This window comes from Triticum aestivum, chromosome 7A, assembly GCF_018294505.1.
Source record: "Triticum aestivum cultivar Chinese Spring chromosome 7A, IWGSC CS RefSeq v2.1, whole genome shotgun sequence".
NCBI lineage: Eukaryota > Viridiplantae > Streptophyta > Magnoliopsida > Poales > Poaceae > Triticum > Triticum aestivum.
The window spans coordinates 8,033,402-8,044,981 of record NC_057812.1 but is presented as its reverse complement, the minus strand read 5'-3'; positions in this window follow the sequence as shown (position 1 = coordinate 8,044,981).

Sequence of the window (11,580 nt, the reverse complement as noted above, 5' to 3'; positions counted from 1 at the left end):
TCTTCAATCTACCGGTATGTCTAAAGGAATGCTTGTATGCGGTCAGAGTCTCTAGCTGACTTCACACGGCTACCGACATTGTCTTAAAAAAACTCCAAGTTCATGTCCCTCTCATCTTCGGTGATCATGTTGTGAAGAATCACATGACATGTCATGATATTGTTCAGGGTTTGCTTGTCCCAAAAACGAGCAGGACCACGAACAATGACAAATCTAGATTGCAAAACCCCAAAGGCTCTTTCAATATCTTTTCGAGCAGCCTCTTGTACCTTTGCAAATTCAATATGCTTCCTAGTTTTGGGCTTTTTGACGCTCTTGACAAATGTACACCAAGAAGGGTAAATACCATCTGCAAGATAGTACCCCTTCGTGTACTCATTCCCATTCACTATGAAGTTGCAAGCAGGAGCATCACCACTAGCAAGTCTAGCAAAAAAAATGAGACCGTTGCAACACATTGATATCATTGAATACCCGGCATACCAAAAATCACAATGCCAAATCAATAAATCCTCGGATGCTACGGCCTCTAGCATGATTGTTGCATCACGAGACTTGCCACAATACTGTCCGTGCGATGCCTTCAGGCAATTTTTCCAAGTCCAATGCATGCAATCAACGCTTAATAGCATGCCGGGCCAACCTCGCTTCTCATTTGCTGTCATCAAATTTTTAGTGTCTTCCTCGTTGGGTGCACGAAGATAGGCAGGACCAAAGACGCGGATGGTCACTTTGGCGAACCTATGCACTGACTGAACTAGAGTATCTTCGCCAATGCGAAGATATACGTCGGCATAGTTAGCCAGAATGCCATATGCAATCACCCGCATAGCTGCCGAGATTTTTTGATATGCGCTAAATCCCCCGCGGCATTTCTCCTTTGAGTAAAAAACCAAGAATTGGCCTCGCAAGCTTGCACAATTTTTACGAAGAGGGATCGGCGTATTCGATACCTTCTCCGGAAGAGGTGCGGCGGATACGTAGGATTGTCGGTGAAGTAGTCTTGCATCAACATCATATTCCCGAGATGGCAGTTGCGAGGGATGCAAAGACGGCCGACGGTCGATCCTCGCGATCTCTTGCGGGTTGGATCCTCGACCTCCTTCACAGCTAGGACCGCCACCACCCTCTGCTGATGGCGCTCGAGCATCGACTCTACGTCCGAGTCGTTGCACGAGGACGAATCCTCAAGGAAAAAATGGTCGCATGGACTCAAATCCATTTACAAAACATCCGAACTCGCATCAACGGAATTTGAACAAGTGCGGTCGAGCTACAAGGGGCAGAAAAGGGGCTCACCGGACATCTTTTGTTGATTATGATGTACTTCCTCCGTATCAAAATATAAGACGTTTTGCAGTTTAATTTCAGCTGCAAAATATAAGACATTTTATGTGTAGCTCACATAATATAAGACGTTTTTCATTCCGTGGAAAGGTGTGACTTTTCGTGCTACTCGTTTTGTTGAGGTTTTTTCTTCCTCTTTTGTTCTTGTTGCGTGCGTTGCCTGTATGCTCCGGCTCAGCTGGTGCTTTTGACGGGCATGATCATGGTGTAATTTTGGCTAAGATGGCCCTTTGAATTTGCCTAGTTTTACTTGCCGTGGCGAAGCCACAGGTTCGCATTCTGGTTAACCGGGAGCTCTCCAAAAGCAGCATCCGTCACCGCCGCGGCCTCCGGCAGGATGGCCCTTTGTCGCCGCTGCTATCTGTGTTCACCTGGCCGACGGCGTCAACCTGTTTACGAAGAATCCTTGTTATGATGAAGCGCCTCCAGTCCAGCGTTTGATGTGGTGATGTTGATCTTGAGGCCTGTTCAAGCAGATGTTGATGTGGTGACGAAATTAATGAAGCTGAAGCAAAAGAAACCCACCGGCATCCCTAGATAACAGATATGGATACGCCCATCAGTCATCAGATCAGCTGCTGCTGGTGCAGCGGTAAGATACACCATTGACGACTGAGTGATGCCACACAACATAACATACGCCACACAGTTCTCATATACACCAGACAAGCAACGAAGTGCTCCTTCATAATACATGCCACACATAGATAAAACAAAGCAGGAAATCATCATTTCTCCTCTAGCTGGTGATCACTTTCAAGATAACAGCAGCGACGGAAATAGGCATAAGCAGCTTGAAAGACCAACTCAGACAGTTGTCCCCCTTCTCTAGAAATGCAATGCACGACCTTGAGAAAGGAGGGAAAGGGGTTATGATCATTCCAGTTAAGAAATCATGCAACGACAAAACTCTAGTTCCCTACCTCAGAAATGCTTTGATGTTCCCTCACTCGATCAAGTCAAGTACATCCTTTTCGCATCTTCCTGGTCTTCCTGTTGACACCAATTTAGTGATAAGACAACATTAGCTGCGATGCCTGGAACAAGTGAATAAGGAGGCAAACGTGCTACTAATGTTATCTTAAAACATCTTATCATGGCTACAAATTGTTGGAATTATGTATCCTGCAACTATATTCAAATTACTAGGAATTACTAATATTCGGAATACCTCATTATGAAATTATACGTGTATTTATGCATGGAATTACTTTAAATGATTATCATGGAATTATCCCTTGTTGGAACGTACTTAAGTAATATATACTTAAGAAAGCTGGTCGATTATCAGTGGAATACAATATACTATTATATTGAAAAGACTAGCCCGGTACACTAGTGATTGGACGGAGCTAGATCATATAGTTAGATTACAGTCCTAATGTTGATCTACGTGATTAGAGGAATTTACACTCTATTGCGACGCGTTGCTCACAAGCGCGTGCTCCGGGGACATAACGGGTAGAATCCGTTAACACACAAATATGATCATGGTTGGTAATTTGATCTGGACTCTTATCCTGAAAACTAGTTGTAACGACTAGGAATCTTAACTGTATAAGAGGTGAACTCTTTGGAAAGACAGTATAAGAAGGTCCTTATCCCCTAGTCTCAGATATGCGAATTATGAGCGGCATCACGGATAAGCACAGAGAAATAGAGGGTAGACCAGAAACCCTAAATTTCTAACACAAATTACACCATGAAGGGATATACTGAAGCAGGTATGATTTCAGCAATGTACAACGCTGTGCCAGACTGAGAACAGAAGTTGCAGCTTTGTAGTATATGCGAAATGTAGTTGCCAACTCGTGGAGCTCAACGAGAATAGAGAGTGATCGAGAGGTGGAATACAAGGTTTTGCGCTGCGAACTGCGAGCAGCTTTCCTCTTTCTGTTTATTTCATCTGAACTCACAACGAGCTGCAGAAAATCAAGGAGGAAATGGTCGCACACGACGAGCCTACAGATCATGCCATCCCACAATGCCCAACGTCTTTGATTCCTACTTACTCGCTACGAAGAATACGTGATCCATCCCATCCCATGGCGATTCTTCCGGTGAGCTAAGCTACCGCTAACAGACTAACTGAAACCACGAAAACCGTGTGGACACGTACATGCTGACGGTCTGTACTTATTCAGACAACTGAAACTTAGTTGAAAACTCAACCTAAGCAAATGGTCTGGCTGATTATCTAACACGAAACAAATGATGACTGTGAGAGTGAGACTGCTGTACAAAAATGATTGACATTTGCAATTAGAGGGATTTGATGCATGCTAATACAGGTTTTCTTGCCAATTAAGAGAAAACATATTATGAGTGTATATACTGCCGTATGTTTGATCTAGCTAGTAGTTGCTGAACACATCATCATTGGCAATGGAAAATCACTTACGATACATGATGCACCTAGTGCAATGAACTATTTGCATGGGGTGAAGAGACCTAACAATTATTAGAACTCATCTATGCATGTCAATATTCGACAATACATGACAATGCAAGACGTCATAACTGTAGGCTTTCGATTTTACTGTATTGTGTGGGTGCAAGTGTAGCCACTACTGGCCCTTTTTGCATGTTGCTTGTATATACGGTAAGAATACGAGATCATGGGCACACAAACAAGAGAGCACCAAGACATGGGCGAGGTAAACCGGTAATTTCATACTTGTCCAATGCCCGGGAGGGGTCAACAACACCATTCGTTTTACTCCTCGTTAGGTTCGACACTCTTACTTATCGAAAAGGCTACGACATCCTACACTTGTGGGTTATCAGTTTACTAACTGGCTCAACCTTTCTCAACAAGCGGTTTCACAACTGGAACCACCTCTGATAGTTTTGATAACAAATATAACCACATCCGTTGGATATTATAGGCGCCTCTCTATCTCTCTCACACACAACCGAACTGTTCCCGTACATAAAGTTGCAAGAGTTGAGTTCACAAGCGATAGAGTGAATCGGTTATAGAAAAGAGCAAGGGGTTTTCTTATGTAAGTAGACATCAACAAAACAGGGTTTTATTACATCAAAACTACTTCAACAAGCCGTTGGTAAACTTATCTAAAAGTGCATAGTATCACTTTATATAGTGCTCAACCATGATGATGGATGTCTCGCATGGCGACCTTGCATCTCTAATTAACATACACCATACAGTTCTCATAGAGCTGAGGAAAGTGCTCCTTCCTAATACATCCAATAGATAGATAAAAGAGAGTAGGGTGTACGTTATGAAAAAAAAGAAGTTGAAATATTTTTTATATTAAGCAAAGTAAAATATAATGCAATATATTCATCAATTGGTAATCATTAAGAAAAAAAGAGAAGTTGAAATATTCTTTTGTATCTTCTCTATTACATGTGGTTTTATTCATGTTAAGCAAAGTAAAATTATTTACTCTTTTTGTAACACCTCATTATTAATTGTTCATGCTCCCGAGAGAAACTAAGTTTCTGATAGACGCCGACACTGGCAACAAATATTGCCATTCATCTGCTACACAATATAGCAAAAATGCACACAAAAAGGAAGGGGCTACTCTACGGGTAGGTTGCCGTGTTTTTTTCCTTGGGAAGTTGTACGGAGTTAGCACCACTAAATAGAGGAAAACAAAGCATGAAGTTCAATGTAGAAGAAGTTAAAACTTCAGTTAGAGCGCACTCCAAAACACCACCACTGACCCTCCAACCTTCAAATATGAAGGAAGAGGTGACTCTGCTGGAATGTGTGTTTACCTCCATCAATGAAGATCCGGCATAAACTCCAACATCGAGAACACAAGAGATGATGCAAACAAAATCCGTTCTCGATGAACTAGAGCTTGTCATGAAGATGACCACGAGCTCCATAACTCACACTGACAAAAAACCAAACAAGAACCAAGAAATATGATGCAATGGTTTGAGCTCTCTACGAACGATATGATCAAGCGACTCACTCGAGATCCCCCCTTGATGGTACGGCAATCGATCCTATAACCCGGTCTCTCAACTAACACCATGAGACCGGTAAAATAGAAAACCTATCAAGAACAAACCTTTACCTTGCGTATAATCCACTTGAGCTAGATGGTGACGATCTTGGCCTCCTCAAGCTGGACCACCTTTCTTGATTGTGCACTGATGGCTCGAGATTTTGCGATGTTTTTCATAGTGATTTCCATTTGGTTTCATTGGATTTTTGTTATTCTTCAGATATTTCTAATGCTAATCCAACAAAAGAGAGAAAAATCTACTTTGTCCTTTGGATGGCAGGAAATATCATATTTGGAAGGAAACCAAAGGAGATTGCTGCAAATCAAGCCAATTGGAGCAACTTTCCTCAAGAGAGCATTGTCAACAGGCGCACCAGAGTGAAAGACGGCATTCCATACGACCGCACGCGCTCGTTTGAGAGGTCGTTTGGAGTGCCCACGCATCTATGCAAGCAACTTTCATGAAGGGACCACGAGGAGAAGAGAACCCTAGCCGCCACCACACCATCTAGAATAGGAGAAGAGAAGATCTGGAGAACTCAAGAAGATCATTGTAGTGTTTGGTCATTTCATCTCCACCATCATCATCACCTCCTTCACTATTGTAAGAGGGGTTAGAACTTGTAATCTCTATTCCATCTCCTCTGACATCAAACTATTTGAGCACCATTTTATCTCATTGTGGATCCCCTTAATATTATCGATATGGTTTTCATGGTTTTTCTCTCTATTGTGATTGATTCCCCTCTCATGATGTGTGAGTAATTCCCCTAGGTGTGGGAGATGTAGGTGAGTGGTAAGATTCATATGTGCCTATCCTATATGTCGTCATTTGAATTTGTAGTAGTATGATCTATTTAATATGTTGTTATAATGTGGTGAACTCTGTGCGTGTTGTCCAATTTAAGGGCCCATGCAACATGATCTCAAGACCTACACATGGAACACATATTGTTTAGGAACTTTGTGACCTCTGACGTTACAGGTGGAGATATCTATGACAACATCAGATAACGATGATCCATTGAACTTAATGCTTGGTTTCGGTCTTATGACCTTAATTGCGAAAACGACCACTCTGTAGCAATGGAGAAGCGGGACCATGGAATGAAATGTAACCCCTAGTGGAGGAGTTTCATGACTCTAGGGAGAACCGCATACATAAAGTTTATATCAATTATTATGAGTATGATAACTCACAAATATAGGGGATCACAACAGTTTTCGAGGGTAGAGTATTCAACCCAAATTTATTGATTAGACACAAGGGGAACCAAAGAATATTCACGAGTATTAGTAGTTGAGTTATCAATTCAACCACACTTGAAAGACTTAATATCTACAGCAAGGTGATCAGTAGCAAAGTAGTATGATAGTAACGATGACAATATCAATAGTAATAGTAGCAATTTTATAGTTATTGTAACAGCAACAACGGTAAAAGTAACTTAGCAAGGATCAATATGTGAAAACCTTGTAGGCATTGGATCAGTGATGGATAATTGTGTTGGATGGCATTCATCATGTAACAGTTATAACCTAGAGCGACACATAACTAGCTCCAATTCATCAATGTAATGCAGGCATGTATTCCATATATAGTCATACGTGCTTATGGACACTAGTAGAAAAACTACTTTACGTGAGACACATTAGTCCCGGTTTGTAAACGAACCGGCACTAATGTGACCATTAGTGTCGGTTCCAACGGCTATGCGGGCGGGCATCATTAGTCCCTGTTCGTGTTGAACCTCTAGTACCGGTTCGTGCCACGAACCGGGACTAAAGAGGTGGTGGCAGGCTGGTGTCAGGATGGGGCCCCACCAACCCCTTTAGTGCCGGTTCGTGGCACGAACCGGTACTAGAGGCTCACCTTTAGTCCCGGTTGTATCGTGAACCGAGACTAAAGATGTTCCTATATAAACCCTACGTCCAGCCCGCGAGCTCTCTGTTCTTCCCTTTCCTCTCCTCTCTGTTCTTCCCCAAAGCTCGAGCTCATCCTTCATTTTGCCCAAAATTTGTCAAGATTTGAAGGCCCCCCATCCATCCAAGTGATCACAAAGGTTAGCAACTTTGTCCTTTCATCTCTCATTGCTAGATTAGCTCTTGCAATGCTCTATAAGTATGGTGATTTGTGGGTCTTAGTTTGGGAGTAATTATATGTGGTAGTTTATTTGATTTTATATGCAATTTGAGCTCAAATTAACTCTTAGTTTGCATATGTAGGTGTGGTTTACTTAGTGCCTTCCCGTCCCCGTCCTAACCACCGTCGATCGCCCGCACCGTCCCGTCACCAGCACCACCTTGGTGAGCCTCTTGTTCTTATCTTTTTATATAAAAAAATCATGTTTGTGTGATTTAGATACATAGTTACTTGTATAATTTTCTTACCCGTATGTTGTTTGTTATACATAGTGGCATGATATCCGTCCCCGTCGGCCTCGTCCGGTTTATGATTCGGATGTGGTATATTCTCTTTTATAACTATTTGTTGCATTTCGTGTTTATGACAAATTATGCCCATTAAGTTGACATAGATATCTTTATCTAGGAGGTATGTGAACCAGAAATTCCAACCGACCCTATTGTCGAGAGGTTAAATTTAGTTGAAAAAGAAAACGAGTATTTGAAAGAAAAATTGAAAATAATTAAAGAAGAGAAGATGAAACTGGAGTTATATGTTGCTGATGTCGTCGATGATCACAAGATCAAGATGGAGAAAATGCGCTTGAAGATTAGAAAGATTAGAAAATATGCCGTTGATAGTGAGGCTTGGTATCATTATGTTGTTGGATCAATTGTTACCTTAGTTGCGATCTTGATCGCATTTGTTGTTACATTTAAATGCTTTAGCTAGAGAGTTTGTATGTTGTTTTATGAGAATAAGTGTGTATGAACTTTATGTATGAACTTGTATTAATTTGGTCTTTTCGGTGTTGTGTAATGAAGATGAGCCGGCAATGGATGTACGATGACCGATGTTCTCCCCACTTCGTTAATGGTGTGTGTACTTTTCTGCTTGCGGCTGAGGAAAACAAGCGGGGTGGATGGTTTTATGTGTTGTCCATGTGTTGTCTATAAGAATGATCAGAATTACTCTAAGTCAAGAACCATTCACGTCCACCTATTTGAGTCCGATTTCATGCCCCACTATAATATTTGGACCAAGAACAGAGAAAGGGGGGGTTATGATGGAAGGCAATGAAGAGGAAGAGGATGAAGACAACTATCCTGGCCATGGGTTCCCTGAATACGATGGTATAATAATGAGGGAAGAAGCTGAGCCGGCAATGCGGGAAGAAGTTGAAGAAGAGGCATCAGATGATCCCCGCTGATGATCTTGGTCGGGCCATTGTCGATGCAAAGAGAAACTGCGCAAGTGCAAAGGAGAGGCTGAAGTTGCAGCACATGTTAGAGGATCACAAGAAATTGTTGTGCCCAAATTGCGAAGCTGAGAAGAAAAAGCTGGGCACCACACTGGAATTGCTGCAATGGAAGGCAGAGAATGGTGTATCTGACAAGGGATTTGAAAAGTTGCTGATAATGTTAAAGAAGATGCTTCCAAAGGACAACGAATTGTCTGACAGTACGTATGAAGCAAAGAAGGCTGACTTCCCTCTAGGATTAGAGGTGCAAAAGATGCATCCATGCCCTAATGACTACATCCTCTACTGTGGTGAGTGCAAGGATTTGAATTCATGCCCGGTATGTGGTGCAATGCACTATAAGATCAGTCGCGATGACCCTGGTGATGTTGAGGGCGAGCGCCCCAGGAAGAAGATTCCTGGCAAGGAGATGTGTTATGCTCCTATAATACCACGGTTGAAACGTTTGTTCCAAAACAAGGAGCATGCCAAATTGATGCGGTGGCACAAAGAAGACCGTAAGAAAGACGGGAAGTTGAGAGCACCCGTTGACGGGTCGCAGTGGAGAAGAATTGAGAGAAAGTAGGAGGACTTTGCAGATGACGCAAAGAACATATGGTTTGGTCTAAGCGCAGATGACATTAATCCTTTTGGGGAGCAGAGCAGCATTCATAGCACCTTGCCTGTGACTCTATGTATGTATAACTTTCCTCCTTGGTTGTGCATGAAGCGAAAGTTCATTATGATGTCAGTGCTCATCCAAGGCCCTAAGCAACCCGAAAACGACATTGATATGTGAAGGAAATATGCCCTAGAGGCAATAATAAAGTTATTATTTATTTCCTTATATCATGATAAATGTTTATTATTCATGCTAGAATTGTATTAACCGGAAACATAATACATGTGTGAATACATAGACAAACAGAGTGTCACTAGTATGCCTCTACTAGACTAGCTCGTTAATCAAAGATGGTTATGTTTCCTAACCATGAACAAAGAGTTGTTATTTGATTAACGAGGTCACATCATTAGTTGAATGATCTGATTGACATGACCCATTCTATTAGCTTAGCACCCGATCGTTTAGTATGTTGCTATTGCTTTCTTCATGACTTATACATGTTTCTATGACTATGAGATTATGCAACTCCCGTTTACCGGAGGAACACTTTGGGTACTACCAAACGTCACAACGTAACTGGGTGATTATAAAGGAGTACTACAGGTGTCTCCAATGGTAGATGTTGGGTTGGCGTATTTCGAGATTAGGATTTGTCACTCCGAATGTCGGAGAGGTATCTCTGGGCCCTCTCGGTAATGCACATCACTTAAAGCCTTGCAAGCATTGCAACTAATGAGTTAGTTGCGGGATGATGTATTACGGAATGAGTAAAGAGACTTGCCGGTAACGAGATTGAACTAGGTATTGGATACCGACGATCGAATCTCGGGCAAGTAACATACCGATGACAAAGGGAACAACGTATGTTGTTATGCGGTCTGACCGATAAAGATCTTCGTAGAATATGTAGGAGCCAATATGGGCATCCAGGTCCCGCTATTGGTTATTGACCGGAGACGTGTCTCGGTCATGTCTACATTGTTCTCGAACCGTAGGGTCCGCACGCTTAACGTTACGATGACAGTTATTATGAGTTTATGCATTTTGATGTACCGAAGGTTGTTCGGAGTCCCGGATGTGATCACGGACATGACGAGGAGTCTCGAAATGGTCGAGACATAAAGATTGATATATTGGAAGCCTATATTTGGACATCGGACTTGTTCCGGGTGAAATCGGGAATTTTACCGGATTACCGGGAGGTTACCGGAACCCCCGGGGAACCAAATGGGCCAACATGGGCCTAGGTGGAAAGGTGAAAGGGCTGCCCCATGGGCTGCGCTCCTCCCCCCTTCCCCTAGTCCTATTAGGACTAGGGAAGGTGGCCGGCCAACCCCTCTCTCTTTCCCCACTTGGGGAGTCCTATTTGGAATAGGATTGGAGGGGGAGTCCTACTCCCGGCGGGAGTAGGACTCCTCCTATGGCTGCCGCACCCCTCCCCCTTTGCCCCTTTATATACGGGGGTAGGGTCACCTCTAGACACACAATTGATCATTGAGATCTTTCCTTAGCCGTGTGCGGTGCCCCCTGCCACCAAATTCCACCTCGATCATATTGTTGCAGTGCTTAGGCGAAGCCCTGCGTCGGTAGTACATCAAGATCGTCACCACGCCGTCGTGCTGACGGAACTCTTCCTCGACGCCTTGCTGGATCGGAGCCCGAGGATCGTCATCGAGCTAAACGTGTGCTAAGAACTCGGAGGTGCCGGAGTAACGGTGCTTGGATCGGTCGGATCGGGAAGAAGACGTACGACTACTTCCTCTACTTTGTGTCAACGCTTCCGTTGCGATCTACAAGGGTACGTAGATCATACTCTCCCCTCGTTGCTGTGCATCACCATGATCTTGCGTGTGCGTAGGAAAAATTTTGAAATTACTACGTTCCCCAACAATATGTACCTAAGGCCATTAGTTGAAGAACTCTTACAGGCGTGGAATGAAAAATGTGTACGTGCGTGGGATGAGCACAATCAGGAGGAATTTGATCTACGTGCGTTGCTGTTTGTGATCATCAATGATTGGCCTGCTCTCAGTAACCTTTCAGGATAGACAAACAAGGGACATCGCGCATGCACGTACCGTTTAGATGATACCGACAGTATATATTTGGATAATTGTAAAAAGAATGAGTGCCTGGGACATCGTCGATTTCTCCCGAGCAAGCATCTCATAAGAAAGAAAGGCAAGCATTTCAAAGGCGAGGCAGATCACCGGAAGAAGCCTCACCACCATGCTGGTCGTGATATACTTGATAT